Consider the following 26,853-nt stretch of genomic DNA (forward strand, 5'->3'; position numbering starts at 1 on the left):
CTTGAAATATTTTTGTGCCTAACACGCCAGTGGAATGTTTGTAGGTATTAACAGTTATCTATTAATTTGGGGAGTTTGCGATATTTATAGTATTCAAGTATACAAAAGTGCCTGTAAGCGCCAGCATTATTGAGGCACACTTAAGACATCTTTGATAAAAAGGGAGAACTTGCAATAATTTGTAAAATAATTTTAGAAAGGTCAAAAGCATTTTAAGCAAGTTTCAAGGAATATTTTTTAATACTGATAAAAACCTTTCATTTTTCGAAACCTTTTGAGGTATTGAAGTAAGAGTCCAAAGTCAAATGTTATAGATTGGATTGGAGATTTTATAATTTTTAATAAAATAAACCGTTAGTAAAACTCTTTATCTATATTTTTATGCTCCCGACAATGGTACCTGCCAGCTATGACATAAGCCCACCATATCTTATTAGAAGACAACCACTCACAAGCCACGCAAGGATTATTCTTTACAGTCCTACTAGGAGTTTTCTTCACTATTTTACAAGCATATACATACATCAAAGCCCTATTTACTATTACAGTCTCAGCTTAGTACATAATTTTGATCCCTCTGCGGCGAGATTTAATTACTGAATTTTTTAAAATTGAATTTTTTTTATAATTTGTACAATTTTTTGGTGAATATCTTTTTAAAATATTACATTTGATTTTCTTATCAAGCTCATTACTAATATTTATTAATTTTAATATTTTATTTACAGTTGTTATTGTTATTAAAAAAATGTTTAAATTTGCAAATTCGTTTAACGAAGCCCGCAGAAAACCACATATCAACGCTTCGGTCAGCTTTTAATTTATGCAAAATGACATATTTTCCCAGCGAATGGAGCTAACTAGTTACAATCGTGGATGCCAAACATACGAGGCGTCTTCGAAAGGTAAACTGATTTTTCTTTGATATTCTTAGTTTTTTTTAATTATTCGTCAGTATTGATGAAGGTTGAAGACAATCGGCACAAATATAACAAATTAAAGGCAACGAATATTCAGAATCCATTAAGTACTTTTATTGAGCTCTTTATGGTATGACCTTTAGTTCTTCCAAGGATGAAGATCTTCATTATTATAAATAACAGATTCAGATAACCTTACGTACTTTATAGATCACTAAGGTGTTGGATACAAACAAAAGTCACAGGGTCTTTTAACCTATAACGTGAAATATTTGGTAATAGTGTTTCGCCAAAAGAAACGATTAGCATGATCTGGATAGAGTCTTAGTTCGTAACCCACAACTCCGGATGTTCGGCTTTCTTTATTGATAACGCTTTTCTTGAATCGTAAACCCTTACCGTAAAGTAGATAGAAGTGTAACCTTTCTATTTTTGCTATCTAATGTCATTGTTGCGTTTCAACCATTTGATGCTCTCATTGAAACTACGTAAATATCCATTATAGACAGTCAGGTTTGGTACCTAAAGGATTCCTATTTCGGGAAAGTGAAAACTGATTTCTTATTTTCTTGTAATTAACAGTTGCGGAAAAAACTGTTATCTTATAGGCTTTTATTTAGTGCTTGGTTTCTAAATGACCAATATCCTTTATATTAGCCGTAAGTCTGTATACATATATACTATTTCTGAATCTAATAAATCCTTAGTTTTTGTCTTGCCATACTTATGTAATATCTGATCCGTTTTGATTATACTTAAAATATCTGAATAATTGGATTTTATCATCTGATCAAATTTGACCCGGACTGGTACATTTAAACTGATAACAACTTTAAATATGTGTTAGGTAGCTATTTATTTGTCTACGATGCGAAAAGTGCATTGGGCGGTTTTTGCCATGAAAAAATAAGAAAGATTGCTTGAAATTTTGTGTTTCCTATAGAATCACGTATACGAAATCTTTGAAAATAATGAAGAAATGTTTAGGAGAGTCCAATTTATCACGAATACAAGTATTTGGGTAGGAAAAAGCATGCAACGAAGTCATAAAAGCTTGCGTTTAAGTCGTCCATCTACTACTGACACAGAGGTAATGACGATAATATCTAAAAACAACAAAACAGTGCTTGAATATGCTTATGGCATGTACCAAAATAATGTAACATTTTTGATCTAAATCTTTTGCAAAAACAACGAAGCACAGAACAGATGCTTGCCAACGAAACAGAGGTCCCTATATATAACGGGTGATTTTTTTGAGGTTTAGGATTTTCATGCATTAGTATTTGACAGATCACGTGGGATTTCAGACATGGTGTCAAAGAGAAGGATGCTCAGTATGCTTTGACATTTCATCATGAATAGACTTACTAACGAGCAACGCTTGCAAATCATTGAATTTTATTACCAAAATCAGTGTTCGGTTCGAAATGTGTTTATCGACAAATTTTGTTCAGCGATGAGGCTCATTTCTGGTTGAATGGCTACGTAAATAAGCAAAATTGCCGCATTTGGGTGAAGAGCAACCAGAAGCCGTTCAAGAACTGCCCATGCATCCGAAAAATGCACTGTTTGGTGTGGTTTGTACGCTGGTGGAATCATTGGACCGTATTTTTTCAAAGATGCTGTTGGACGCAACGTTACGGTGAATGGCGATCGCTATCGTTCGATGCTAACAAACTTTTTGTTGCCAAAAATGGAAGAACTGAACTTGGTTGACATGTAGTTTCAACAAGATATGGCGCTACATGCCACACAGCTCGCGATTCTATGGCCATTTTGAGGGAAAACTTCGGACAACAATTCATCTCAAGAAATGGACCCGTAAGTTGGCCACCAAGATCATGCGATTTAACGCCTTAGACTATTTTTTTGTGGGGCTATGTCAAGTCTAAAGTCTACAGAAATAAGCCAGCAACTATTCCAGCTTTGGAAGACAACATTTCCGAAGAAATTCGGGCTATTCGAAATGCGAAATGCTCGAAAAAGTTGCCCAAAATTGGACTTTCCGAATGGACCACCTAAGACGCAGCCGCGGTCAAACATTTAAATGAAAAATTATCTTCAAAAAGTAAATGTCATGAAAAACCAATCTAACGTTTTCAAATAAGAACCGATGAGATTTTGCAAATTTTTATGCGTTTTTTTTTTTTTAAAAAGTTATCAAGCACATAAAAAAAACACCCTTTACATTAAACACATAGTTACTGATGATAATATGTGGGTTATGAGCAATCAAGATAAAGGCGCTCCAAAAATGAGTCTGTACTGAAAAAACTAAAATTCGCTGAAGTTATTAAAGGCCATCCCAATTGAGGCTTATAAAATGTTAGAAAACGAGTTAATCGTTAGTATGATTGTATTGGCTCAATATTCAATTTTGAAGATTATAAAGAATTCAATTAAGCTACATGAAAATGTAGTTTTTTCTCTGTTGAAGTCAAATTTTGATGATCGCCTAACTTGACGATTATTCAAATTTAATAGTTCAGAGCAATTTTGGAACAACTGTGCCAGTTTTGCCAACTCCGCCGCGTTTTGTGCACAAACCTCGTACAGATTTCCATGTAATCGAGATTTTTTCAGAGTGAAATCATCTTTGCTGATTTACAAGCATTTACAAAAACAAAAATCGCATTTAATTACTTTCAATTATGTTTAATTGCTGTGCTGTGTTAATTAAGTCAATATTTTTTCGCGACACTAGTTGTCATGACGAACATGTGAAGCGCAACGCAGATTAAATAAAAAAAGGCGAAAATAGTAGATCAGACATAGGCGAACTTAATTAAGCGCACAATGACATGAGCAAAAAGCGCGCAGAAACAAAGTGCGAATTAATGAATTTTATTGTCATAAAGCAAACAGATTTTTATGTAAAACCAAACAATGATAAGACACACACACACACACATGCACATTTAAACTATAAGGCGCTCAATTCATTACGCTATTAATTTTTAATTCAAAATCACATTTGTACACGCAAAGCTTTAATAAATATGCAAATTAATGCAAAGTCAAATAGCTCGCATTCATTTATGCATTATTCATTGATATTATCTATGAATGAATTCATTTATTGTCGCGCCAAGTAGATAAATTGCAAAACCATTTGTAACAGAGGCAATTTGAAAATGCGATTTTTCCGCGCAGCAATGAAATAATTTCCCCAAACCATGACTTTTTTAGAAACCCGAAATAAAAGCAAAGCAAAATCACGAAAAATAACTGTATATATGCCAATGAAAAGCGACAAAAAAGCGGCGGAACACCGGCGGCGGATGACACTTGATAAATATATGTCAATTTGACAAGTAGCGCAAACAGCCTGACGCCTGACATCAGCAGTAAAAATAAATGCGAAGACAACGGTAACGAAATTGTGCGCCAACTGTGTGGCAATCGCGTATAAAAACATCCGCCCACAAGAGTCGAGTGATTGCGCGAGCATGCAAATACCACCGGGCGCGTTAAAGGCAAGAAAAAAGCGGCTTTAAAGCATAGCAGCCAAAAGAAGATTGCATCGAGTGATAGCGGAAAAAGCGGGACTGAAAAAAGAAAAGCAGAAAGTGCAAAAAAAGCAATAACAGCAAACGGAAGCGTTCAGCGAAATTAAAACATTTCAACAAAAGTGCTTTTTTGAAAAGAAAAAAATGGTAAAATAAAAAAATAGCAAAAAAGCGCTTGCTTGTCGCTGACGAAGCTACTCGTTGGCGTAAAACATGCAACAGAGCCTTTTGTCAAACGTCAACCGTGTGCAGCACTTGACATTGACAATTGTGTATTGTATTATATCGTATATACAAATACATATATTTTTGTTGTTTGCCAACAAGTAAAGCACAGAAATGCAACATTTAACATTTTTTACTGTCAACCTGCAACATGCACCGTTATCTGCCATGTTGCTGTTACAAAAAGTGCGCTGCTACGCTTGTCACTGCGCGCAAATGTCAAAGTTTCTTTTTTACTTTTAATTTCATTCGCATTTTATTGCTTTTTGAACTGTATTTTCTTTTCGTTGTCACTTCGCGACTTTTTCCACGCAAATTTCACCAATATGATGTGATAACAATCGCATCCATTTTGGGTGGAAGGACATTTGGCGTAGCGACTATGCAGGCAATTTGTAGTCAATGTACATATATATTCGAAAATATATATATTACTGATTTGTATTGTATTGATTGTATTGACCGAGCGGGATCTCTATTGGCTTCTTGCGTTCTAGCACTAAAACAATGAAGCTGACAAGAGCTTAGCAGGCGGTGGACGACGACCAGTTTCTGTCCGACTGTGAGGTCCTTCTGGCCTGGAGTCGAACGCAAGAGATCTACTGAACTACTTCCTTGAACAAAGTTCATGTTGCTAAAATTGTACAAGCTCTTAGTGGTCACTGTTCAATGGGCATTAATGTGATTAGACTTAAAATCTTTTCGGACGGTAGTTGTATGGAGGAGAGTGAGGTGGAAACTTCTATCTCAGAAGGAGATGAAACATCTCGACAAGCATACATTTAATCAGCAAAGACTTTCTGAAATAATTTCAATGTATTCACACGAGAGTATTCGTTCCGCAGACAAAAATGGATGATACTTCCTTCCTAAGCAAAAAAATTCATAAAAAATAATTCGTTAAAAATTTGCTTGCGTTTCTGGTGCGAGGGCATATCTCGGCATGGTAAAGAGAATCAAAGACCGATTGGACGATCTACCTGAGTGCAAAACTGTGAAAGTCATGAGCAAAACGGTAGATCAGTAGTACACAACATTCCTGTGGTTCCCACGGTGTGAGACACTGGATAAGGTATCGATAGTGAGGCCGCAGAGTCTGTTAAAATTCGCGACGAGCGCAGGTAAGAACTACTCCCCTTGGACCTAGAAACTGGGATCGCAAAGGACCAAAACTGGTCTAAGCGTGGCTTATTGGCCTACCAGATTAACCAAACCTAACGTAACCTGATGACAAGGAGTTTTAAATGACAATTTTACTTTACTTTTTGATCACAGTAGTATAATAAATTATGTGTATACCTCATATATATTTTTTCGCCATTATACCTCTAGTTTTTTATACTGGAATTTTTTCTTTATACCAGTTGTTTGCCGAATTTGTTATCATCCAATACTTGTCGAATCGCAAACCGCTGAATAAATGCTTAATATTCTATATGTATTTCATTATACCTTTCTACTTGATTGATCTGTGTACGCGATAAAGGTGTTCAGGATGATGTTCCGATAAAAATGTATTAGCCTTTGGGTAGCTAAAGACGCATATTCATACCAATTTAACACGAAATTTTTGTTGAAGATTAGAAAAAAAACAATATTTTAATCTTATGATACCGATATAGAGGTCTTATAAAGTGATCGGTGAAAATGAATGTACAAATTTTAGTAGAAGAGTAGAGGAAGCAATTTTCAACAAGTGAGAAAATTGTTCATAGTCTACATTCTTTTTTTTTACTCAAAGCTACTATTTTTGGGCTTGACTATATTTATATCTAATTAGAACTGGGTTTATGTTCTTAGAATAGAAAGTGCAGTGGCAACAAAAATAACTTTCTAAACTTTACAATTCAGAATTAGAAAAGCAAAAGCCGGAAATTGCAAATTTGGTAAACAAGCTTATTTTCATATCCAAAACATATTACAATGACATTTAAATTGTAAATAATTAATTGCAGCGAGTAATTTCACTTACTCAATGTCAAGTGCTTAGAAGGTCGACGCTTGTAGTCTTGCTTTATGCTTATTCCATAGGTAAAGAAAATAAATTCTACATGTTTATTATGGCAATTCGCCTAGATACTAGAATGGGAGAACCTACTTAAGACACACCAAATAAAATGCACTCAGAAACCAATTACCCAAACAATGCACAAAGAAGAGCGTCAGTTCAACTGAAAAAAACACTTTACAATGACATACAAACATACATATGCACCATATACACATACAAATGAGTATACACATGGATGTCCAACACTGATAACAAGACACTTGACCACTAACGAAACATCCATTAGGTATAGAAGAAATATTTGACAAACGAATATCAAGTGTCGTTACCGACTGGTCACATCGGAGCATGGAAAATTGTATTGACATTAAAAAAGCAGAAGATAACAACAACAAATTGCACACCTGTACACAAAAGTGGTTAGAATGAGCATAAATAAACAAACGAAACAGTGTGCAAAGACATAATGAAAACGTTTCTACTGCCAGAACGGAGAACGCTCATAAAATATTTGTTTGCGGACAGCTGTTCTGGTTGACCAAATGGCACTAAACGAGACAAACAATTGGCAGTTGACAATTGTCAATTGAACATTACTCATTTTGGTGAGAAATGAAATGCAAATAAATTTCGAAATGTTGCCACAGAAGGTAGTTGGTTAGAAAGCGGGCGAGCGGGTCACTTGAAGGCACCGACTACCTGAGCTATCGACGTACTGCTCCTCGTACTTTGTCATAAATTTTTACACCCAATTGTGTATATGTGTGTGTGCTGCGGCATTGAGACACCTGCCAACTGTTGTCATACTAACCGTGATTGCTGTGTTTGGCCAACTGGCGGTCTCTTATTGACACAAGCGCAGCGCTGTTTGCTTAGATTTTTATCGCGCTTTTCTTTGAATGGCAGTTTTTAATAAGCGCTTTGCTGGTGGTGGAAGAAAATTGCTATTTGCGGTTAAATTAAATGGAAATTTGAGCTACGTTGACATTTGTCATGTGCAAAAAGTTTTTAATGACAGCTGAATCGATATTTTAGATATGAAAATGTGGAAATTGTCGGAGTTGAAGGTACATATACATGTAAGAATTAATTGAGTCTACATGTAGTTGGGGTAAAGAGTGAATTATCAAGCTGAAGCAATATAAATAAAGATTATTTGAGACTTTAAAATATAAATATTGATTTAATGGTTTCATAGAAAAATACGCATTTATCAGGTATAGATTTAAGAAAAACAAGAATATCGCGGTTTTGTGGAATATAAAGATATTTTTTTTGTCTCTTTAGAACAAGAGACGATTTCAAAAACAAAACAAAAAAATTAAAATAAAACACATATACGTATATGTATGTATATCTAAGACCAAGTAAAAGCAAATCCATAATTTTTGCAATAGATGGCTGTAATAACCTATATCTCGCGTTATATAAGAGCGATCGGATAATACTGTATGCTGTTAGGAAAGTAAGATTTCATACTAAAAGGAATTATCAGGCAATTTTGTGATTGATTCACTCAGTTTTACTTGATTAGGCTTCAAAGATGAACATCAACAAACAGAAAATACTGCTTATTTTACAGTTCTCTATGATAAAGGTGAAAACGTAAACTATCCTAACTATAGTGATTAGGGTAACGATGCTGTATCAGCTAACTACGTGCAATTTTGATCGTCGATTCCGTTTCCCTATTTTTGATGTCAAAAATCCTCCATGGAGGTCTAATTGAAGATAAATACTCGTATTTATAAAATAATATAAATTGTCGAGTCCACGTGCATTAACGTAAATTCATGGACTGAATCTTCATCTTGGAATAGAAACAAAATCGATCCGTTTTTGAAACTTGTGCTTACTGCTGATGAAAAATGCGTCAGTCACGACAAAGTCAAGCGAAAACGATCATGGTCGTTTCGAGGAGAGCTAGCGCAAACAGTGGCCAAGCCAAAACTGACGGGCAGGAAGAGTTTGCATATGAGTTTGGTATGATTGGCAGAATATCATTTAGTATGAGCTGCTCCCCTACAGGCAAACTTTTAGTTTGGATCAAAAATTGGACTGTCCGAAGGAATCCAGCGCTGAGAAGTTCCCAGTCTTGTTTAATAGGAGGAAAATTGTGTTCTATCCGGACAATCCCACGCTACACAAATCGATAGTAAGTCGCCAGAGGCTTCTAAAGCTCTGTTGGGAGCTTCGTACACATCAACCTTAAGTCTTGGCAACAACTTGACCAATTCCTGTCAATGGCGAATGATTTTTCTAGTTACATTGTCTCAAAAAAAGCTTGTGAAAGTCGATTTCGAAGTTTGTTGCCAATAGGAGCCATGGTTTTTGTAAGAATGGCATTATGAAAACTACTATAAGTTATTAGCTATTTTTTTGCCTCTTATAAATGAAAAATTTTAATTTTAGCAAAAAAAAGACAAATATTTTTTATTTGGCTTTGAAGCATCCATTAGACACTTCACGAGAAAAATTATTAAAATTTTGTCCCCTAAATGTCATTCTGGCACAATCGTATGCAAGTAGTACAAAAAAATTTCTCTATACTATATTCTCCTTCTTCTATATCTTGGGGTCTTATGAGTGCAATTTGTAAATTTTCAGGTATTCCCATTTTAACTACACAAACCCACCATCCTTCCATACAAAAAATCAAAAATGATTTATACTTCATCAACTCACTTCCTTATTGCTCCTCTCAGTTTAAAAACCGCTTATTAAGTTCTTCCGTGAACACCCGAAAATCAATAATACTGATGCGATTAACTGTATTTAGGTCCACCAAGGTGTTATCGTCCACTATATTTATCATAAACACTTAAGCATCTTTGGATTTCAGCGAAAAAAGCGGTAAACAATAAATAATTCACGCAAATTTAGCGATTGGCTACCACAAAAAGGGCCGTCAGCAGCGCCATCAGCAGCGTGTATCACCATAAAAGTACATGGAGGAGCTAATTTGTTGCGCCCATTTCCGTAGTTGGTGCAAAAAAGGTTGAAAGCGCGTTGTGCGGTCCGTTCACACAACGGTGTTTAACTTTTAAGTTGTTGACGTTGTTATTGTTGCTGGCGCTGGACCACAGCGGACCGCATGCGTGCCCTACTCCTTTGTTTTGCGACACCTACTCTACAACTTTTTTTTTGCATTGAAAGTTTTGCGGTTGATTGCGAGGTTAAACTGTTGGACAAGCAACAGCGCGACGCGGCAATTAACGGCGACACCAGCGTGAGCAAAAACAAAGAAGTGATGGAGCAGAACAGACAAACCGATTGTCAATATAGTTGTTAGTGCTTGTGTGTGTAATACGACTGTGTGCACAAGAAAGCTCAATTCAATAAACCGTTAATTTAGTAACTTTCTGGTTTCAGTTTGTGGTCAACAAATTTGCGCAATAAAAAAAGAAGAAGTAAAAGGAAAAAAGTAAAGTTAACTGATTGTTGTGGCAACCAATTGTTGGAGTTGCAACCGCAAGCCACAAAAATGTTTTGAGCGTTCAAAGACAGCACAGCTTGTAGTCTAATTAAAAATATAGGTAGGTAGATATATATGTACATATGTATGTATATATGTATATTATTTGTATATACAAACAAAAATGTCCAAGCATCATAATGCAATTAATTCGTATTAGCAAAAACTGTTGAATATTTGTTGTTGCAAAGCTTTTCCTATTTCTTCGTTTCTCCAAAGCTACAGCAATAAAAACAAACGACCTTGTTATCATTACTAAAAACATAGTATGTATGTATGTATGCATGTGTGTATGTGTTGTTGCTGTACAAATGCATTTGTCCACAGCTGGCTTATTCGTATTACCTCTTTGCCGACAGCCGCAAACCGTTAACTATATTTAAAAAAAAGTGTGAAAAAAATTGTGGAAACAAAAACAAATGTCTGCTGTCAAAGAATTAACCAAAATTGGATTTTCTTACCAAAAGCTGATAAATTACGTATAAACTGTTATTGTTGTTGCTTGACCACTTGCGCTTGTTATACTTAAAACAACAACAATTATAAGCGCCATAAAGCATAAACATAAAACGTATAGCCGCCGGTTGGCTTCTATGACTCATGCGACTATTTTACACTTTGAGGTAAAGAAACAGGTTTTTCTGCCTGCAATTAATTACTTTGTATTGCAACTTTTGTTTTTTTTTTATTCCAACTATTATTATTATTTTATTAAAAAGAACGCCAGTACTCGTAGAAGCCAGTTCAACAAACTTTTGTTAAGTATAAACAAAAATTTAATTAATAATGATTTGCTTTGCTTTGGAAGCACTTCGGGTTTCTTAAAAATCTTTCTGATATCGAAGTTGGGAAAGGTCGTGAAATCGATTATAATAGCTTAAGAGGCTTATTGAATATAGGAACTGATTAATTTATGGGGTAAAAACCAAAATAGTTAAGGAATCAGATGTGTAAGCTTGCCTGGCTGACTAGAAAAATGTTTGAGGGCTTTAAAGAATCATATTACAGCCTACGAAGACTAACTTTTCATATATTGGGTCTATAACTATTTTCACTTCACTTGATTATTACATTAACGGTCAAAAAAGTTTGAAGATAAAAAACTGGAAGCATTACTTGATGAAGATTGTTGCTTAACACAAGAAGAGCTCGAGAACCTCGGAAGTCATTCTAGCAGTCATTTCAAGACGTGTAAAAGCAGTCGTATATATCAAAACCAAGGAGATCGGGTGTCACAAGAGTTGAAGAGAAAATTCGTAGAACAATTTTTCAAGTGAGAAAGCCTGCGTGAACACTACAAAAGCAGTAGTTTACCACCAGATTGTGATGGAAAACAGATTCACTACGGCAACTCTAAATAAAAAATTCAAATGTCACATCAGACCAATATGCCAAATCAACCGCAGAGCTGGACATTCATAACACCAAGGTTGCTCTGTATTTGGTGGTATCAGAAAAGTGTGCTCTATTATGAGCTTCTAAAACCAGGGAAAATCACAAATGGGGAAAGCCACATACAACAACTAATAAAATTGAAACGAGCGATTGCTGAAAAAGCCCGGAATTTGTTACCATTTGGACAGATTCATTCTTGGCCGCCGTGAATTTTGGATGGAGTCCACAAATTGCCAGGAAGATGGAAAAATATTATAGTTTTAGATAGGCAATACTTATACCAATAAATATTTGTTTTTAATAAATAAACATTGAAGTTTTGAGGGTATGCTTGGCCATCCAGGCGTAAAAAAAGATACCGCTTTAGGTAGAGTCTACGCTATACATCTTCACAATCAGAATGTTTTTGAAGTAATTTTTTCGGAAAAACGAATGAAGTATGTAAGTGATTTTGTGATCTTGATTACAGTTTTTTTCACATTAAATCCCCGACTTAGGAAGAGTTTCATTAAAGAAGTGGATATTTAAACGGACCTTAATCTACTGGATATACAAGTATATTTTGAAAAATTTCACGAGATTTACTTTATTTTTTTTTAATTTTAGAAAGCTTTTTGAAGAATTAACCTTGTACCGGATATTGACCTTAAATAACTTGAGAGATATTTTCAGAAGTTTCAAGAGATTGACTTGATTTCTTCCTTTACATCTAATGAATTTTAAAAGCCTTTTTGAAAAATTAAACTTGAACCTCAAATTTATGATTGACTTGAGTAAGAGTCTTCAATAACATTGAAACCACAGAATAATTAACTTCCAAGGTACTCAGAGTAAAGCCTTTAACAGTTCAACAGTCAACAAAATAGTCCTGCCTGTCAGCTGGTTACATACGACAACGAGCTATTGCAGCTGCAAAACAATTCGTGTAGGAAATCGACGACGAAAAAAATTGAATGTTGCCACAAGCATCAAAACACAAGGCACAACGCAAACATACGCGGCATATGCATTAACAAGCGCAAGCATGGCAGCGGAAACAGTGGCAGTGACAATCTAGCTAAACAACAACAACACTGACAACAGCAGCAAATGTTGTTCGCAACATTTGGCAACGAGCGCCTACTAAAACATGCAAAATTCAATTAACAATTGTCAGCGCCAACAGTTGTATTGCGCACGCCCACCCCCACAGGCAACCACACACACATATGCGCACATACGCAATCTTCAACACACTCACACAGCGGCGCAACTCCTTCAAATGTCATAAACCCACTTGCAAAGGCTCCGTGTGGCAGCAACAGCAACGACTGCCAGATTGGCCTATTATGACCGTTGGCAAACAGTTTCGCAGCGGTGGCAACACAAAATCCACAGACAGTTGCATACTGCTGCTTCTGTTGCTGTTTGTGTGTGTTCAAATATGAAGTGGCATAAACAAAATTATCGCCACCGACTCCATTTGCTGCTCCCGAAACTATTTGCTGTACGCTGCGTGAGTGGTCAACGGGCGACAACTTCAACGACTTGCCGCTTCGTTGCTGCGTAACAGTTAATGTACAGTTAATTTTCGGTCATCGGCCATAATGACAGAAGCAACAACAATGCGTGCAATCAACACTTCATCACCCATACATTTACACGTGTTTGTGTGTGTGTGCGTTGGTGGCTCACTAATCATTGGCATTTGTTAGTCACAACTCGCTTGTCACTGTGCGCACCGCATAAGGTGGGAGTATGTGTGTGTGTATATACGGTTGGAAAGCCGTGCGAACAATTTATTTGCCAAATCCAAATAATGTGATGTATCTATTTGCACTACACAAAGTAAATACACATTTGCATATGGAAATAATTGACAGCACTGATGGACAGTTTGGTGAGCTTATTAGTTTGAGTTTATTAGATCGATAACTGTATTTTGTATTTTAAATTAATATTTAAAATTTATTTATTTATAATTTAATAGTGAAATGAATATGTTATGGACTTACAAGGGCGATGACCATAGACCTTTAAAACTGTCAATTTTTAGTCTTTTGCTTAATAAATGCCTATAATATTATATATATGTATAAAGTATATGGTTTAAGGTAGTCAATGTAATGACATTTTTGGTAAACTGTGACCCATTTGTTGAAACGATGCTGCTCAAAAGAGAATATTTACCCCGAAATAGTGATATATTTGCCTACAATAGTCTAAATTGTGGATATTATAGGAAACAATTTTTTTCAGTCTTCGTTTTGTTGTTGTACGACAAGCCATAGGAGGCAAACTATGTGTTGTTTTGGGTAGTCAAAAAAGTCTTTTCGTATTTCATCTCAAATTTCAACTTATTTTTTTATATTTATAATGAAATTTAATCAACCAAATATGTACCATTTTAGTCTACCACTTTTTCCGCTGGACACATTATTCCGTCAGTGTAAAACTTTTTTGGTTTCTCGCCGGAAAATTGTGACAAGTAATTTTCACAACTTTACTCCATTAAGGCAGTTTTGCGTTAACCGAAACAAACGGTACTCTGATGATGCAAGGTCAGCGGTATATGGTGGATGCATAAAAACTTCCCACCCGAGCTCTGCCAGTTTTTTCCGAGTCATCAAAGATGTGTGTGGTCTAGCATTGTTCTGATGGATGACGAAGCCCTTACTATTGATCAGTTCTGGCCGTTTTTTTAATTACTTTCTTCAGTCTCATCAGTTGTTGACAGTAAAAATGTAGAAGCAATCCTTCGACCAAGCTGGAACAGTTCACAATGGATGATTCCTTTACAGTCCCACCAAACACTCAGCATAACCTTTCAAGGGGTCAATCCAGGCTTTATGACTATTTATCTAACTTTTTCACGATTGGACCATGATCTTTTCACATATTATTGTCGTAATTGTTCAAATTTTTGTCTCTTGTTACCATTTACTTCAGAAATGGTTCCGATTTCATTTCGTTTCAGCAAAGAATCGCAGATGTTTATAATTCGGTCCATTAAATTTTTCACGGACAATTCATGTGGTACCCAAACATCGAGATTCTTTTTGTAGCTAGCCTTTTTTAAATGATGATGAATGTTAAGTTCCTTAGCGATGTGATTGGTAGCACTGGAGATACACGACTGCAACGACATCTATTGATAAAATACGAAAATACTTTTTCGATATTGGTCAGGGAAAATAGAATTTTTTATAATAATTTCATAAGAAAAAAAATTATTGTCTAAAAATAATCAAAACTTTATCTGTTAATTTTTTCTAAACGGTAAGCTTCATGAAACGACCATTTTGTAGAGCATTCAATTTCCTACATAATGTATGAAATGAGATATTTTTACAAGAAGGTTGGAAACGAGATATGAGTTTTTCTATCTGATATACATAGGACCAAAATAGAAAAATGTAAGGTGGAGGACCTTTCCGTTACAATTAAGAGCTCATACTTGGAGGGATTTTCGTAGAGATTCTATGAACTTATTTTCATGGTTTCATGCGAAAATAATAATATTCGTTTTTTTTAACACATCCTAAAATATAATTCAAAATGAAATACCAATAATAAATATCATTATTATAATATTCTTTTAAGTTTTTAAAAAAATTTTTTTAAAATGTTTGTTATATTAAAGTTCTGAAATTAACTTCAAATTCAACAAAATATTAATTTTTCGCCAAAAATTTTGTATTTTTAATTCTTTCTTTGAATCACAATATCAACTTTTATTTAGTTCACCATATTTTGTCACTTTTGACCCACTGTGCCAATGTTAACTAAACCTGATTTTTTCCTGAACGCATTGAGCTTTTCTAAATAAATTGCAAATTTTCATAATTCTCATTCAATTTCGCATTTCAAAATTCAAAACGTCGAAATATTGCGTTTAAAACGAGTGAAATGTTTCCAAGTGGCAAATGCAAACATAGTGAATGCAAAACAGCGTAAATTTGACCACCCTCAGGTAGTGTACAAACATGAGTACTAAATATTGGCGACCACAATGAGAAAGCAAAACAGCGTGGTAAATATTTTGCACGTGCAAATAGTTTCAAATATGGAATTAATTGGAGTTAAATTCTATTGTTTGCATTTTGAGGTTGGAATTTAATTAAAAAGTTTGTTTTTTTATGAAAAATTATTGGAATTTTGAGTAAGGCTTTATTATTGATTTATTTTAGCATAATATACATATATATTGCTGATTTATATTTGTACTAGAAGCTTGGCTGAGGGGCTCCAAATGCAACTCTGACTTGTGTTTTTTTGTTTCTTTCTTTCTCACGTATTTATTTATTGTCATACATCAAGATCGTGTTTTCTACTACTATTTTTATTCCTAATTCTTTTCCGTTTAGTTATTCAACAATTCATCATTTTTACTTTTCTATACCCATTTGCAATCATCTTTTTTCTAACATCTTTTCTACCACCATTAAGTGTACGAGCATCATCAACACATCAATTTTTTACTCTCCATTTCCTCACTTATTTATTCCCTCGATGTTCCCTAAAGGTTCACTTTTATCATCAATCAGCGAATCGTTAACTTTTTAATTGTTTAAAATATGCGTCGCTTATTTACACATTTTCGGCTTGTAGCATTATTATCAGTTAATCACAGGTTTGCTGACCAACTGCCAACAGCTGTCACAAAATCTTAGGCATATGTATGTACATACCATACAATATACATATCTTTTATATATATTTGCATATGGAATAGCAACACTCGTATAATTATGTTCTTATGCAAATTTGGTTTTGGAGTTCGATTCGTATGACTTCTGTTGCGTGTGGCTAACGGTCGCCAGAAATATATGTAGATATATGTATATGTACGAGTGTTTGTGCATATTATCTGATCTCTCTGCTTAAAAACATTTAAATGATCACTGAAAGTAAATTACAAGGTAGTTTATACAATTGTCTCTATTTCTAAAGAGCGTCGTAAACTGTGATGTTGCTTAAGGGGCGTACCTAGTGTGAAATGTTTGAAAAATGATTTTTTCCTTTCATATTTCGATAAGCTATACCTTTAAAAATTATCTATATTTGAAGTATTTCTGTGCTAATATACATATATTAATATATTTTTAAGCTTTATACCGAGAGTTCTTTGAAACTTTGTAAAGATATTCTGAAGAGATGCCCACTATCTTAGGCAAAAGCAATATATTGCTTAGTCAAAGAAGTCTTTTCGTATTTTGTTAATAGATGGAAAGGTGAGCTTCATTTAATAAAAAAAAATAAATTCGGGGAATTTAAAAACAAGTGACAGCTGTTTAAAAATAAGTGAAAGTAATGAAGAAATTCGCTATATTTTGAAATTATTGTAGAATAAAAAAGGGAAGATTGCCATGCAAGTCATCAATTAAATTTGTGAAGTATGAAGTATGGTGTATCAGTTTGTGTAGAACAACAACTGTTCGCTCGCTGCCGTTCTGGAAATTTCAATCTGAAAGATGCACCTCGCTCTGGACGACCTATCGCTGAAAAAGTCGATGAAATTATGGAATTATTGAAACCACACCAGCACAATTAGTACCTCTGTACTTAATATAGAGCTGCAATACGTAATGTGTCGTTCAGAGAGACATATTTTACTTAACAGCACACTAATTTGAAATAATTGGTTCCAATAATTTTCTTCAATAAGTGATCATTGCTCTAATAATCGCTTATATATAAACTGGAAGAACACACCCAGCTAGAATAGTTAGAATTTCCCACAGTTATACTCAGCTGCACGACTTGCAGCTATTAAATTCAACGGAAGTTCTAAGTATAAATGTTTACGAATAATTCTAAATGTATATATGTATGTATTTGTATTTATTATATATTTATCTTATTCTATATTAAACTTTATAGCTATATGCTTAATACCAAGATAAAGTTCATAAAATCAAAGTGCAGCAGAACTCTAATTGCAAATGAATTTGCCATTAGTTTGTAATTTGCTGTTTTAATTAGTATTTCTATAATATTATACTATATGGTAATGTTTGTATGTTTGTGAATGCTTTAGTTCAATAATAATTATAAAATTATTAACGCTCGCTTTTGCAGTCACACGCAAAATGCTCAACTGCTTTGCCATCATTAGTTGCTAAGTGGTTAGGCGACTAATAGTCGGCGTAACTATAAACGTGAGCTTGATTTTATTCGTATTTTTATATGAAACGGAAAACTGTTAAATAAAAAATTAATAATTAATACTAGTTTAATACTAATATTGTCAACAAATTTCTGAAGAATGCGAATTTAATGAACAGGAGAAGCAGAAGATAATAAAAAGGAAATATTTTTATAAAATACCATTTGACTCGTACTGGTCCATTTAAACTGAGCCTTAAACTCGCAAACCGCATCAGTAAAAATGCTGGTACAACCTTTTCTATGTTCGTGGAAAGTTTGATCTCCATATGTCAATATTTTGTGTTTGATTGCTTTTATTTTGTAACGTGAAAAGTCTGTCAGGCAATTTTTATTTTAAGTATGGGTGTAGATATTATATATGTATATACATTAGGGTGTTTTTTGAACTATTAATTTTTTTCTATCCCGTCTCGAGATTTCTTTGGAATACCCTAAAAAATCCTCTGAAAATTTTAGCCTTTAATATTAACATTCAAGTCTCTTTCTGAATGTGCTAGTGAACAGACGTGTCACGTGTTTAGTGGAGATCTAAATATCAAAGTGTAGCAAAATCGATTTGTTAATAACATCCAACAATTGTAAAGTCGCGAAATGAATGCAGAAGGTGAGAGTACTCTCTTCAAATGGCAAAGTGTTACAAACAAAAATGGAAAGCGTGCCAACAAAGAGTCCCCTAGCTTGTATGTCCACAGAAAACAAGTAATTATACACCCAAACCGATACGATCTTTTGAGTGACGACGACAATGATGAACGAGAGGCTGGCGAGAACAATAATATCGAAGCGAATGAAGCAACAATGCCGAATATTCCAAAGCCACCACCGTTGATTATACCTGGAGTAGTTAACATAAGTGAAATGATAACCTCTATTTCAACTTTGATTTCTAGAAAAGATTTTAGTTATAAATCGTCAAAAGATGGACAAGTTAGACTATTTATAAATAACATAGATTCATATAGAAAAATTGTACAACTACTAGAAGCAGGGAAGATAAGTTATCATACATATCAGCCCAAACAGGAACGGTCATATAGAATAGTACTAAAGGGATTACACTGGTCAACTCCTACTGATGATATAAAAAATGACATTACTCTATTAGGACATAAAGTCAGAAATGTATTTAATGTTAAGAGTAGAGTAACAAAACAACCTTTGTCAATGTTTTTTGTTGACTTGGAGCCAAGTACCAACAACAAAGACATCTATGAGTTAAAACATTTGAATAATGCAAATATTAAAGTAGAGCCCCCTAGGCAAACAAGTGACATGGTTCAATGCCATCGATGCCAAGAATTTGGACATACCAAAACGTATTGTAGAAAACCCTATAAATGCGTAAAATGTGGACTAATGCATCCAACCGCAGAATGCACAAAACCAAAAGACACTTTACCAACATGTGCTCATTGCCAACAACACCACACCGCGAATTACAAAGGCTGCATAGTTTATCAGCAACTCACTGGAAAGAAGCCTATATTTTCCAACCGTACGAAAGAGAGTGTAAACATGAGATCGCAAAACACTAATAATAACACAAATACTGTAATCAACAACAAGCAGTCATACGCTAGCATTTTAACAGGTAAAGACAACAGCAATGAGGTAAATGAACAAAAATCACAGAGTTTACTCTCTAAACAAATTGAATTAACAAACACACTTCTTAATATGATGTCACTACTTATCGATAAACTATGCAAGCAGACTTAAGAATAGCAATATGGAATGCCAATGGTTTATCCCGTCATACACAGGAAACTGAAATATTTTTAAAAGACAACTTCATTGATATAATGTTGATTTCAGAAACCCATTTCACAGACAAAACCTTTTTTAATATAAGAAACTATGACCTAATCGCCACTAATCACCCTAGTAACAGGGCTCACGCCGGCTGTGCTGTTTTGGTTAAATCAAATATCAAGTATGATATACTTGAACCAACACAAACATTGTCAATACAAGCTGCAGGGATCAAACTAAATTGCAATAATATTGACTTACATATTTATGCTTTGTATTCACCGCCAAGACATAGCATCACAACTCCGGAATACGAAAACTTTTTTAATTCCCTGGGCAATAGATTCCTTGTGGGAGGTGATTATAACGCTAAACATCCCTGGTGGGGCTCACGTATCCCTAACCCAAAAGGTAGAGAACTTTATAAGTGCATTACAAAGAATAATTTTAAAACTTTATCTACTGGTGGGCCTACTTACTGGCCAAGTGATCCACGTAAAATCCCTGATCTGCTAGATTTTGCTGTATATAAAGGCATTCAAACTCCACTGCTTGACATTGTCAGTTCTGAAGAACTAAGCTCAGACCACTCGCCAGTTATTATCAGTTATAGCACTCTTATTGATACAAAGCAACGGAAGTATATTGGATTAAATAATAAAAACCAAATCAATATTTTTCAAGACCAGATAACAGACAATGTGGAACTTAATACCTCAATCAAAAGCTCAATAGAACTGGACAATGCAGTTGAAACATTTACGTCGTTAATTCATCAAGCAGTTGCTGCATCTATAATCGAAAATAGTGCAAACTTTACACCTAGACGTCGTGCCTGTGTGCATGTGTCTGCAGATATCAGAGCATTAATTCAACAAAAGAGAAAATTACGAAAAAAATGGCAAAATACTAGAAGCCCAGCAGACAAGACTATACTAAATAAGGCTACAGGTGAACTTAAAGATAAACTTAAAGAATTTAGAAATAAATCAATCTCAGATTATATTGAAAATCTAAATGACAATAGTAACGATGACTACAAAATATGGAAAGCTACGAAGTACCTGAAACGCCCAAAAAAGAGAAATGTGCCAATAAAGGACTGCAATGATGCATGGTGTAGATCTGACAAGAGCAAGGCAGATGCATATGCGAAACATTTAGAAATAACCTTTACACCTATTACAATTAATAATGGTAACGATTCCGATGTTCTTCAATTTCTTGATGCCCCATGTCAATTGTCAATGCCAATCAAACATATAACACCTGCAGAAATTTGTAGTGAAATCGAAAAGCTTGACAAAAATAAATCTCCAGGATATGACAAAATCGATGCTAAAGGGTTATTTTTTAAGAGCTTTATAAATTTTTAAAAAAAAAAAAAAAACGCATAAAATTTGCAAAATCTCATCGGTTATCTTATTTGAAACGTTAGATTGGTTCATGACATTTACTTTTTGAAGATAATTTCATTTAAATGTTGACCGCGGCTGCGTCTTAGGTGGTCCATTCGGAAAGTCCAATTTTGGGCAACTTTTTCGAGCATTTCGGCCGGAATAGCCCGAATTTCTTCGGAAATGTTGTCTTCCAAAGCTGGAATAGTTGCTGGCTTATTTCTGTAGACTTTAGACTTGACGTAGCCCCACAAAAAATAGTCTAAAGGCGTTAAATCGCATGATCTTGGTGGCCAACTTACGGTCCATTTCTTGAGATGAATTGTTGTCCGAAGTTTTCCCTCAAAATGGCCATAGAATCGCGAGCTGTGTGGCATGTAGCGCCATCTTGTTGAAACCACATGTCAACCAAGTTCAGTTCTTCCTTTTTGGCAACAAAAAGTTTGTTAGCATCGAACGATAGCGATCGCCATTCACCGTAACGTTGCGTCCAACAGCATCTTTGAAAAAATACGGTCCAATGATTCCACCAGCGTACAAACCACACCAAACAGTGCATTTTTCGGGATGCATGGGCAGTTCTTGAACGGCTTCTGGTTGCTCTTCACCCCAAATGCGGCAATTTTGCTTATTTACGTAGCCATTCAACCAGAAATGAGCCTCATCGCTGAACAAAATTTGTCGATAAAACACATTTCGAACCGAACACTGATTTTGGTAATAAAATTCAATGATTTGCAAGCGTTGCTCGTTAGTAAGTCTATTCATGATGAAATGTCAAAGCATACTGAGCATCTTTCTCTTTGACACCATGTCTGAAATCCCACGTGATCTGTCAAATACTAATGCATGAAAATCCTAACCTCAAAAAAATCACCCGTTAAAATAGCTAAGTGTCTACCAAAAAAGGTATTATGTTTTTGACACTAATATATAATTCAATTCTAAGATTAAGCCATTTCCCTACGCAGTGGAAATGTGCAGAAATTGTGATGGTTCCCAAGCCCAACAAACCAGAAAACGAGATAACCTCGTATAGACCTATCAGTCTACTGACGCTGTTCTCAAAAATATTTGAGAGAATATTCTTACGTAGAATTTCGCCAATACTCAAAGAAAATAACATAATACCTGAACACCAATTTGGTTTTCGCCGACATCATGGCACACCTGAACAATGCCATCGAGTTATAAATTTCGTTGTTGACTCTTTTGAAAGAAAAGAATATTGTTCTGCTGTGTTTTTGGATATACAACAAGCATTCGATAAAGTTTGGCACCATGGTCTGTTATATAAAATGAAAAAAATCTTCCCATCACCAATTTATTTAATTATTAAGTCGTATCTCGCTAATAGATCATATTATGTAAAAGTAAATGATGAAACCTCTACCATAACATACATCAAAGCTGGTGTACCTCAAGGAAGCGTTCTCGGACCAGTCCTTTATACAATTTTTACTGCAGACATGCCACAAACTGAAAACGTATTTATTGCTACATATGCTGACGACACTGCTATACTGGCAACAAATCCATCTCCAATTGAAGCTTCCAACTTAGTCCAGAAACAACTGAATGAGATACAGTCCTGGCTAGATCGTTGGAAAATAAAGGTCAATACAAATAAATCTGTACATGTGCTATTCACTTTAAGGCGAAAAGACTGTCCTCCTTGTCACATATATGGTAGTACGATTCCGAAAATTGACAGCGTCAAATACTTAGGCTTGCACTTGGACAAGCGCCTAACATGGAAATCTCATATTCAAGCCAAAAATAAACAATTAAAAATGAAAACTAAAAAACTGTATTGGCTACTTGGACCTAAATCAACTCTATATCTCGAGACTAAACTCCTATTATATAAAGCTTTATTAAAGCCAATATGGACTTATGGCATTCAGCTTTGGGGCACAGCCTCGATTTCAAATATAGAAATATTGCAAAGATATCAGTCTAAAACTTTAAGACTAATTACAAATGCTCCTTGGTACATCACGAATAAAGCCATACACTCGGATCTAAATATTCCTTTTATAAAAAATGAAATTAAAAGGTTCAGTACGGCATACTTACGCAGAATTAGTAATCATGAAAACTTACTGGCAATTACGCTATTAGATGAAACCAATGAAATCATTCGACTTAAAAGGCATCATGTACTAGATCTACCCTTTAGAAGTTAATTAATATAAAATTAAGTTAAACAAATTGTAAATGTACCTATGTACATACATAAGTATATTATTATTGGCCTCACTGGAGATCAATAATACAAGTCAAATTTCCATAGTTAACTAATTTGCTTATTGTTCTACGAATAGATTGCAAATACATGTATTCAATAAAAAAAAAAAAAAATAAATAACATTAAGAACTGGACCAAGGCATGTAAACATTTTCCATTGAAAATACACTACAATCGTGATTTTTTATATTTAAATTCCTACAGATCAGAGGTATTTTATGGCATCGCTTTGACTTTTGACGCATATTGCTCAGAATTGTTCACTCTACAAAAGTGCCCAGTGCAACAAAGTTGTAACTCACACCGGCGAGGTAGTACGGGGCTCTAAATCTGACTTTTGCTTGAAATTCGCATTTTTTGTATATATCTCGTAAATGACAAAAGCTAAAGAAAAAATGTATACGACAAACTTGAAGGAAATTTTATTTGCTTTAAAAAAGGTCCGAGGTCAAAATCACTATCTTTAATACTTCGCGGGATATTCGTATTTTTAAGTAAGGCTTTATAGAATTTTCATAGATGGTATGTAATAAAACATCTATCTAAATACGATGAAATAATCTGCTTGGATCTTACATAGCTTTATATCTATAGAAATACCAGGTAACCCTATAAACAATACCCAAAATAATTAAAATGAAACCAAATTTCTATATTATTCTATATTTTCGTTAATTCCCTCCCTCCAACCACTAAATCCTATCAGGCGTAACTAAAACTTCAATTAGTTAGCCCTCAAGCATGCAAATTTCTCATTTTTCACAGCTCATCGTTGATCTATTTCAAAGCAGTTCGCACTTATTTGATGTGCGATTAAAAATATTTACACACCCATGTTTTGAAAATCATTTTCCTTCATTCTTACGCCTCTGCTTTGTGCTGCACTGCAATTATAATTGCCACTTCCAATTCTTCGCGCTCACACTTATGGATTTTGCTTTATTTGGTGGCGTTTAATGGCTTCCTGTGGTCATTTTTATGTCGCCACTTCAGCAAAAACACACATTCACACACACATTCATACACATACTCACATATAAAGATATGTGGCAGCATATTTGCGCGCGAATTTGCCCCAATTTTCCAGTTACTTTGAATTTTTATGCTGATAGCTTCTTTTCTTCGGTTTTTTGGTTTTGTGTGTGCAGAAAGAGGAATTGCAGTTTTCTTCAGTCATAAAAGCGTTGAAAGCCTGCATATTTTTTGCCTATTAAGTTGAGGTTTAGATAGCAGCGCACGCCGCATGAAAACACTGTATGTGCATATACGTGTGTGTGTATAGATATATGTATGTATGGATGTGTGCGCAATTGTGATGTTAGTTGGTTATTAGCGGTTTCGATGATTTGTGTCTATATAAAGCATGTGCATGTATGCGAATTAATGACTAGACATGCTTGCTTGCCACAAAGTGTTGCAATTAGCCCCTTTTTATCTACTTCGTTTTTGTCGACTTTTGTTGTTATTGTTGTTGGTAAGGAATATGTCAATTGTGAACAGCAATTGACCCAAATGCTTGAAGAAATCTGCGTTTGTTAGACCTACTCCATAAAAATCTTGCATTGGACATAAAAACTTTGTTGCACCCCGCAACAACTCACACAAATACAAGCTTAGTCACTAAAAGATTTCTACGAAATTCCTTAAATTGCTGCTTTCACATGATTCCCGCATTCTTAACTGCTCCTTCTTTCTCCGCTCACCGCTAACTAATAACTGTTTTATAAGCTGATTAAACACTAAAAGCATAAACAATGTTGCAACCCATTTGTGCTTCACGGCAGTAGCAACATCCATAAGAACAGGCGGACCCCACATGCTGATCCATTAGATGAGTCATTACCGACCATTAAATTGAGCCTTCAAGCAAGAAAGCTTAGAATGTATTTGTGTTGCACTTGAATGTGGCATGCTGCATGCACGCGTTACGCATTGAAGCCTACTTAGATTGGTTGCATGAGAAAAGTCGGAAGATGAGTCATATTTGTGGAATGTGAAGGTGTTGCAGGCATTTGGTTTTGATTAGCCTGTGAAACTTTGTAAAAAAACAAAATAAGGTGGGAAAGGAAATAATCAATTATCGTAATATCAAACCATGTTGAGCTTTAAAGCTCTATTAAAGCTTCTTCTTGAATATTAAAAGATTAGGAGTGCCACAGAAACTCTATCGGTGCAAATTTGAGAATCTTATTTTACTTTTTTTTTCAACAAAACTCCAGAGTATTGTGATTTTTCTTAAATAAGCAAATAGCTTTTACTTTATCTATGTAGAATTAAACTGAACCACCTTCTGGCATTGTAAAGGATCAGAAGTACTCCAAAAATACTGTAATGAATAAAAACCTCTAAAAATATCGAAAAACAAATATATAACCACATATATACCTTTAAGTTCTTAATTAAAGTGACACCATCATTGATGACCACTTTGTCATTTGCGGCAAGCCAAGTTTAACCATAACAACAAGCAGAATTAAGTAAAAGTGAAAGAACAAAAAAATCAACAAAAATTCAGCTGAAAACCTATTGACGTAGAAGGCAAGCAAGAAAAAATAAAATGGAGCACTTAAAATAACAAAAAATTGACAGACAATAAAGTAACAGCCAGTTAGTCAAGTCAACTTTTCATGGTGCATAGCCAGCAGACGAGAGACAAGTGTCTCGCTACACATGTCAATACAGATCGATCGATGCAGAGACAAATACTCGTACTGCATGTAGAGCTGTAACAGACAGACAAACAGCCTGACAAATGCGGCAGTTTGTCGAAGCCGCCAGACACGTCACGGCTGCAACGGAGCGGCAAAAAATCCGGCGCAGAGTTGGAATGACAGTTGACAGTGAATTAGAGTTGCAGCGCAAGGCGAAACAGAGTAAAGTCAGCAGAGATATATACAATATTTGCAAAAAAGAAGAATAAGATAAAGATATTGCATTCGGCTACATATGCATGTACATATACTACTCGTATAGAGTGTACAGCTGGCAGTAAGTGGCACAGTCCAGTGCGTCAATCGGCTGCATCTACTCGCATATATTCACCAGTTCAGTTGCCGTTGTAACCTTGCAAGTTTTGCATGCAAAATATACATATTTATACAGACATATAGAGATTACTACGGCTGACAGCGAGCATGCAACGACGACGTTGACTTATGTGGCACATCAGTTAAGCGAAGGTTAAGCATATGTAAACAACAACAGCTGGCTGCTGAGCGGTAATCGCTGCTTCAAAGGCGGCTAGTGGCTGCTGCCCGCTGAAAAGTGGGTTAAAGAGGCGTCGAAAATCGGCACTTGTCGATAGTGACGTCAGTCGTGGCATGGTGATTGGAAAAGGACTATGGAAATGTGGCGAGAGTATTGAATTTAATTGGTTTAAATTGTTATCTTCGACAATTGTTGGTGCAATGTGGTGTAGTTAGAAGCAACTTCATTTAATACTTAACTATGAAATTTCTATATTTTTTTTTGTTTTGATTGTTTGGTGATATCGCTTCACAATATTAAAAAAAAAAATATTTAATTTACAATTTTGAATTTTTTTAAATTATTATGAAAATATTTCTTTGTTTATATTTCGTCATACAACAAATTTTCTCCTTCTCGGCCGACTCAAAATTTGTTTACAGTTCATTAGTGTCGATTAGTTGTTTGTTTTGTAATTAACTTTACTACTATTTGACTTTCTGTACAGTGAGTAAATATTGTGGTGATGAAGGGAAGAAACCACACAAAAAGTAAAATATAGCGGTTTACTAAGTCTGA

The 26,853-nt window shown here is 34.8% G+C and overlaps 1 protein-coding gene and 1 long non-coding RNA gene across 9 annotated transcripts in view; one reads left to right on the forward strand and one right to left on the reverse strand.

Annotated features, from left to right (window-relative positions):
- The window catches only part of LOC105232477 (protein sickie), a 396,183-nt gene that overhangs the window by 225,724 nt on the left and 143,606 nt on the right, over positions 1-26,853 (reverse strand). The gene's annotated exons all lie outside the window — the stretch shown is intronic.
- The window catches only part of LOC125775851 (uncharacterized), an 86,260-nt gene continuing 66,301 nt past the window's right edge, over positions 6,895-26,853 (forward strand). The window contains exon 1 of the long non-coding RNA XR_007421421.1: positions 6,895-7,735. This is a non-coding gene — a long non-coding RNA (uncharacterized LOC125775851). The remainder of the gene's footprint in view (positions 7,736-26,853) is intronic.

This window comes from Bactrocera dorsalis, chromosome 1 (assembly GCF_023373825.1).
Source record: "Bactrocera dorsalis isolate Fly_Bdor chromosome 1, ASM2337382v1, whole genome shotgun sequence".
Classification (NCBI taxonomy): Eukaryota; Metazoa; Arthropoda; class Insecta; order Diptera; family Tephritidae; genus Bactrocera; species Bactrocera dorsalis.